Genomic DNA, 8,140 nt, shown 5'->3' with positions numbered 1-8,140 from the left:
AGAATTATGAACCAGATTATTTCTCAGGACCTTTCCCTTTTTGAGATTCTAGAGATTTAGATGCTGGACAGGTTAGGGGTGCTTGTCTTCTTAATCTCACCATATTAAAAAAACAAGCAAGAGGTGTCAGGAATGAGGTAGTATCTGTGATGGTTAGGTAAGGGTGTATACCATCGGGATGAGGCTGTGATTCTCAGTGTCTGCACAGATCTTACGTAGTCACCCTTCATTTTGTCAGCCGAGGTAAGGAGCCAATCAATTTTAAGGGGAGTTTCTTTGGGGGCCTCCATTGAATATATATGAAAATTCTGACAAAGCTCATGTTCTATACTGTATATGACTTCTCATCCTCTGACCTTGGGTTTTCGAGACATGACTTAGAAGCCTGTTGCCTGATCTGCAAATTTTAGGATTCGCCAACTCCTACAACCCCATGAACCAGTTGTTTTCTTCATGACTTGTTGATTTTGGGTTTGACAGTCTCTGCAACCACATGAGTCAGGAAAAACCCTCAGTGTGACACCTGACCCACAGATTTAGGGCTTGCCAGCCAACACAAATGCATGAGCCATTGCCTTGAAATGTGAGTGAGTGAGTGAGTGTGCGTGTGTGTGTTTCCCCCACTGGTTTTGATTCTCTAAAGAATTTAGCCCAAGACTAAATCCAAAAAAAGTTACAGTCAAGAAGGAATTTGGACAGGACTTGCTCACCAGGCTGTGCCAGGCAATCTGGAGGACAGTTACCAGGTCAACTGGCTGGAAGAGATCTATATTTATTCCCATTCCCAAAAAATGGATCCAACAGAATATGAAATTTATGAAAAAAAATTAGAAAGATTAACAAGTAAAATCTTGCCACAGAGCATCCAAAAATGACTGGAACAGTGCATTGACAGAGATGTCAGAAATACAAGCTAGGTTTACAAGAGGCTGTGGTACTAGGGACATCATAGATAATGTCAGATGGATCTTAGCTGAAAGGAAAGAGTACCAGAAGAATGTTTATTTGTGTTTTATTGACTATGCAAAAGCATTTGACTGCGTGGATCACAACAAACTTTAGCTAACATTGAAGAGAATGGAAATCCTAGAATACTTGATTGTGTTCATGTGAGACCTATACTTAGACCAGGAAGCAGTCATGCAAACAAAGGAAAGAAACATTGCATAGTTCAAAGTCAAGAAAGGAGTGAGTCAGGGGAGCTCTGGTGGCCTAGTGGCAAGAATCTGCAACTATAAGCCCAAAGGTCCGTGGTTCAAATTCACCAGATGCTCTGCCGGGGGAGGAGGGGCAATCACCTCCTGTACCAGTCAGATCTGATTTGACGGTACACACACTCAAAAATAATGTATTTTTTTAAAAAAAGGAGTGAGTCAGGGATGTATCCTTTCTATATGCTTTTTTTAACAAAATGTAGTATTTATATCTCAGTATGAACAACTAACCAAGAAATAAGAGGACATTTCTTTTCCACTATGATGTTATTATACTTGAGTGAAACAAGCCTGATCTCTATATCTATGCATTCAACTTGCTTCATATTGGCTTCCTATCATTATAGGCAAATATAGTGTGATGATAATCTGAATAACAAATCACATTTATTTTCATCTATTACAACTTTATTTCTTTTGAAATTAGAAATAGGTATTTCAAGAGAAAAATATTTTCTCAACTTTCAAATAAGAAACTGAGTATCGGCGACTATAATTATAGCAGTAGTAGTAGTTGTTGAGTACCTTTGAGTTGGAACCAACCCATAGCGAACCCTCCAGTAGGTTTTCAGAGGCAGTAAGCCACATGGAAGGAGACTGCCAACCTTCTCCCACAGAGCAGCTAGTGGATTCATACCGCATGCCCTTGGGATTGCAGTGCACCTTCTTATCACTCGTGGCTAATATTAAACCAGCTATCTGTATGACTCTTTACTTTTTCAATCTAAATATAGATCATTGAGGAAGCTAGACCCTATGAGGAGGAGTGTGACATCAGAATTGGAGCAAGACCAACAACCTGCATTATGCAGATAACTCAACCTTGCTTGCCAAAACTGAGGAGGACTAAAACATTTACTACAGAAGGTCAAGGACTGCAGACTTCAATGTGGATTGCACCTCAACATCAAGGAAACAATAACTGTAACCACAGGGACAACTGTCATCAAGACAGATGGAGGAGAGATTGGGATTGTTGATAATTTCATTTTGTTCAGTTCCATAATAAACACTCTTGGTGTTAGCAGTAAGGAAATTTAAAAACAAGTTGCATTGGGAAAGTCTACTGTTAGGGACCTCACTGTAGTGGTGAAGAGCAATGATGTCAGTATAGAGACTAAGCTGTACCTCACCCAGGCCATCATCTTTGCAATTATTTATTATGCATCTGAGAGCTGGGCAAAGACTAAGAATGACAGAAGAAGAATCGGTGACTTTAAGTTGTGATGCTGGAGATGAATATTGAACATACCATGGGCTGCTAAGAGAACAAACAAGTCTGTCCTGGAGAGGATGAAACCAGGTTGTTCCTAAGAGGCAAGGAATTTGAGGCTCCATCTCGCATACTTTGGGCATTTTGCCAGGAGGGCCCATTCCTTGGAGAAGGACATCATGGTTGGAAGGGGGGAGGATCAGAACATGAGAGGAAGACCTTGGATGAGATGGATTGAGACAGTAACTGGGGTAATTGGAGTAGGTGTGTTGGAGACAGTGAGATTGGCTCCAGACAGAGCAGGGTTCAGAGCTTTTTTTCCATAGCATTACTATGAGTCATAGTCTATTTGGTGGCACACAACAACAACATGTTGGCCTGATATCAGTGCATGATGTATCCGGCTGCTACAAAAGGCTGGCAGTTTGAATCCACCAACCATTCTGGACGAAGAAAATGGAGAGTCTCCTCTCAAGATTCATTGTCCTAGAAACCTGATGGAGGGTAGCTATGAATCAGAATCGACTTGATGGGAGCAGATTTGGCATTTTTGGATGGTGAGAAGGGGTTTTCTGGCAAAGAGGTGGGACAAAAGGCAATGGGAAAGGAGAGAGCCCTGATTTGTTCACTGATTTCTGTGGTATAACTACTATGAAGAATTCCAGCTACCAAAATTGCATCACTGAATTAAGAGTTGGGAAGAGATATGCAGAATTGACTACCAACACCAGCCTATGCCAGGGAATTTGGAGGACAGCTTTCTGGCCAAAGGATTGGAAGAGGTCCATATTTGTTCCCATTCTCAAAAAAGGTGTTTCAACTGAATGTGGAAATTATCGAACAATATCATTAATAAGACATGAAAGCAAAATACTACTGAAGATCATTTAAAAATGGCTAGATAGATAGGGAACTGCCAGAAGTTCAAGCAGTTTAGAAGAGGCCATGGCACCAGAAATATCATTGCTAATATCAGATGGATCCTGGCTGGAAGAAAAGAATACCAGAGGAATGTCTATTTGTGTTTTACTGAGTATGCGAAGGTGTTTGACTGTGTGGATCATAACAATTTGTGGCTGACATTGAGAAGAATCAGAATCCCAGAGCACTTGACTGTGCTCATGTGGAACCTACACCTGGCCCAGGGGGCTAGTGTGCGAACAGAGCAAGGGAACACTGCACAGTTTAAAATTGAAAAGGGAGTGTGTCATGGTTTGTATTCTATCTCCATGCCTTTTCAATCTATATGCTGAGCAAATTATTTGAGAAGCTCAACTCTATGAAAGGGAATGTGGCATCAGGATCAGAGGGAAATTTATCAATAACCTGCATTATGTAGATGATACAACCTTGCTTGCTGAAAGTGAGGAGGACTTGAAGCACTTGTTGCAGAAAATCAAAGAATGAAGCCTTCAGTATGGATTACATCTCAATGTTAAGAAAATAAAGATTCTAGCCACTGGACCAATAGGCAGCATCATGATGGATGAAGAGAGATTGAAACTGTCAATAACTTCATCTTGCTTGGATACACAACTAACACCCTTGGTGCCAGCAGTCAGGAAATAAGGCGATGCATTTCACTGGGAAAGTCTACAGGTAAAGACCTCTCCCAATTATTAAGGAGTAATGATATCAGTTTGAGGACTAAGGTGCATCTGATTCAGGTCATGTTCTTTCTGATCATTTACTATGTATCTGAGAGCTGGACAGCAGATAGGGATGACAGAAGAATTTATGCCTTATACGATCATTCTCTTCCTTAGTTGCCTCCTCTCTTCATAAAACCTAACAAAATTTTGATTCGTATATTTATCTGCACGCTAGTCTCATATCTATCTTCTTATAAGCGCATGAAGGCTTTGCTCCTCTATTCCCTATTGTCTTTATGAGTTTGACCCTTATGTCAAGTAGAATTTGTATGCCTTGTAGATGCTTAATATTTAATCAATTGGTTGACTAATTTGAAAGCTTTATTGCAGGATTTAAGTTGGGGTTAGGAACTTACTAGAAGAAGGGAAGAAAGGCAACACTAGAAAAAGTGGGATCACACTCACCTCCTTTCTGGGATTTTTATGTCACTTATCGTTTGTACTCGTAACTACCCTTTAGGACAAGGTAAAAGACTGCCCCATAGGGATTCCAAGATTGTGAATCTTTTGGAAGCAGACTGTCATATTCTTCTCCCTCACAGTGGCTGGTGGGTTCCAAGTGCCTTTTAGTGTGTAGAGTTGCTATAAGTCAGAAAGGACCGGGTGGCAGCAGTTCTTTGTTTGCTAGCTTTTTGCTTTTTAAATACAATTTCTAACAAGAAAATGATGCATCAATGAGGACTCATGTGAAGGTGAAGAAACTCTTTTAGTCTATTAAAACAGAGTTGGATTTAATGAAGAGAATTAAACACATACAGAATCACTAGAGAGCAAGGACTCCCAGAACTACACATGGTACACACCCTCGAGGGAACTATTTCTACCACAGTCAGGAAGCTGGGAGGTCAGGAAGCCACTCGTCCAGCTTCTGATTACAGGAATGAATCATCTGAGGTATTATCTGGGGACCAGGCAGCTATCGCCAGAATCTTTCCAGAGCCACACTAACTCCCAGATCAGAACCTGCAAAATGAATCCAACCCCAGACTTCTGCTTTCTTCCTCCCTAGCTCACTTTGGAATTCAAGTCCTACAGAAGCAGATGTATTTGCAAAGCCTAATTTACAATGAGAATCTTATTAGCGAGGAAATGAGTCTTTGGCCTTCTAGTCTTTGTAGTATGGACAGTCATATCCAAGAAAGGTGGGAATAGATGTAGAATAAAGCAATCCACTACATCTGGCAGGAACACTCCTGCTGGATCGTAAACTCTTTGTGGCCATCCATGTCATATGGTATTCATCATCTTTTGCTCAGTGTTGGGCATGTTCTCTAAACATTAATGAATCGATCAGAATCAGACAAAAAGGACTATCTTCCTCATTTTGCATAATATTTTGTACCTTTCTTATGGTATTTTTATCAGATTTTAGCCCTTAGAAGTAAGTTGTGTTCTTACGTGTTCTCCCCACTGGGCCCAAAATTCACATCCTTGTCCCAACATTCAGGATAGTTAACACTTATTTATAGACAGAATAAAAGACACTAATGGGCTGCATAGCAGAGGCTCTGAACCCCATTCTAGCTTGAGGGATTCCTGTAGCTCTTGGAGCAGTCATTTAATTGGAACAGCCCAAAGTATTTTGATTGCTTGCTACCTGGAGTAAACAACTCTGCAAGACCCAGAGATTAACCATCTCTCCTGAGTTCGCCTGTTTCTCTATCTCCCTCACCCTGTACTTTACCCAGCATCATGCTTTATTCCAAGAACTGACACCTTCTGAAAACATGCACAAAGCATAGAATACCAAATCTCACTATCCTTGCCTCCAAGGAGCCCCCTGCTTGTATTTCCTTCAAGTCGATTTGTTTGTCCTTTTGACAATCCACTGAGTAGACAATAAGAACTACAATTCAAAGGCATCGATTCTTTCCCGTCATTTTTAGTCATTATTCAACTTCCAGATGCATAAGAAGTCACTGAGAATACCATAGCTTCGATCAAGCACACATTAGCTAAGCTGACATCCTTGTTCTTTAGCACTTTGGAGAGGTCCTTGACAGTAGATTTCCCCCACATCTTTGGATTTCTTGGCTGCTTTGAAAGAGAGGAAGACCATCTGTGAGATAGATTGACACAATGACTGTAACAGTGGGCTTGAGCATATCAGAGATGGTGAAGATGGTACAAGATATGGCAGGGTTCAGATCTGTTGTTCATAGGGTTGCTGTGAGTTGCAGTGGGCTCAACAGCACCTTACAAGTACAAGCTGAAGGGAGCTCTGGTGGCCTAGTGGCAAGAAGCTTCACTGCAATCCCAGAGGTACGCGGTTCGAATCCACCAGATGCTCTGCTAGAGAAGGAGCAAAACAAAAAACAAGTTGAGCTTACCAAGCTTACAGAGGCTGTAAGATGTGAAAGTGTCTGTTCCCATTCATTTAGTCATTAGAGATTTGTTGATTACTCGCTGGTGCCATGTGCAACACCTCTCCCTCCCCCACCCTTGTGTCTTTCATTAACCATTTCCTTATTAAGGATCAAGGCACTATGTGGTTTCAACATCTGCCAACAGGAACCGTCTGTGGGCAATTCTTACTGTGATGAAATTAATGAGTTCCTTTATATTGCTTTTTGAAGTGAAGGGCTTCCTTCCAATTAGTAAGCCACCCCTTTTCCTCACTAAAGCCTTATTTGATGTTATTGTTGTGTACTGTTGAGTGGGAACTGACTCAGAGCTGACCTCTCAGTGAGTTTTCAGATGCAGTAAATCTCATGGGAGGAGAATGCCCGATTTTCTCCCCTGGAGTCACTGGTGTATTTGAACCATGTACCTTTGCGCTGGCAACTCAATTCCTTACCACTAAGCCACTAGAGTTCCCTAAGCTTTAGCTGGCCTCTTTAAGGTTGTTTCTGTTCAGACCTTAACAGTTACAAGAAAGAATCTAGTTAAAACCAGTTGGAACCAACCTCCACTCATATGCAATAAAAAAGGGAGAGAGATCCACTTCTCCCAGTACAAATTTTGTGGCACAATCCCCATCACCAGTCATGCTAAGGACCCCTATTCTGCACATAAAATACGAAACAGCTTTAAATGCATTTATTCCACCCTGAAATAACATTTTAATGAATATATGTATAGCTACTCTTTTCCCACTGCCAGAGTCTGTTGTGACTCATGACAAAGCCTCCCTGGGGTTTCGAGACTGTAAATCTTTCTAGCAGAAGGTTTCCTGTTTTTCTCCCATGAGCCACAGGTAGATTCAAGTTGCCAAGGTTAGCAGAGCAACTCAAGGTGCACTAAACCATGGGAGCTAAAATGCCATCCTGGAAGTCAGATTTGAAGGTTAACAACCTCCTGGTTTGGTTTTTTGTACAGTGCTCAGCAATAAATTACTTTCTGGTTCTCAAGAATGATGCTGGTTTGGTCTACCTTTACTTCTGCCATAAGTTTTATTTTTTGGCTTTGAAAACCAGCTTGAGAAATTTTCCCTCTAAGTCCTGAGGCCTAATTTTCTGAGATGTTTTGTTTCTTTTGTCCAGGTTAAGAGACATTTCCTGGGTAAACTCTCAAGAATTTGGTTTGATGCTTTCTGTCTAGCCTTGGACTTCACCCTGACCTGTGATTAGTACACACTTTATAGGGATTGCTTATAAACTATGCAACTGAAGTGAGGAATAGCCCAGCTACACTTGCTATGCAAATAGAGTGTCTGTGGTCTGCTGAGAGGGAATTGGTCAATTCTTGGACTCGCTGGAAAGACCATGTCTTGAAATTGATGAGAAGTTTACAGACATAATTAGCTAATTCTAGAGAGATTTTCAGACTGAGTCAGATAGAAAGAAAGAAGAGCAGTCACAGGAAGAAAGAAAAAACAAAGATGAAACAAGATCTCCTAAAAGAGCTGCAACATTGGTTAAAGATTGTACCACTGAAGACAGCAAGAGACCTGGAAGCAGACCATTGGCAAAGGTGGTGGTTACAGAAAACAAGGTAGGAGACATGGATTACATGTTTCCTGGTCCTGATATCGGAATTGCTGTCCAATGATCCTGACCCAAAGCTGTATCCCATTCCTTAATAAACCATCTAATTTTAAATTTGGTCTAAGTTTTGTGTGT

Source organism: Elephantulus edwardii, unplaced genomic scaffold, assembly GCF_000299155.1.
Source record: "Elephantulus edwardii isolate Elephantulus edwardi_28Jun2011 unplaced genomic scaffold, EleEdw1.0 scaffold00197, whole genome shotgun sequence".
In the NCBI taxonomy this organism is placed as follows: Eukaryota; Metazoa; Chordata; class Mammalia; order Macroscelidea; family Macroscelididae; genus Elephantulus; species Elephantulus edwardii.
Note: the sequence above shows the minus strand (reverse complement) of the source record.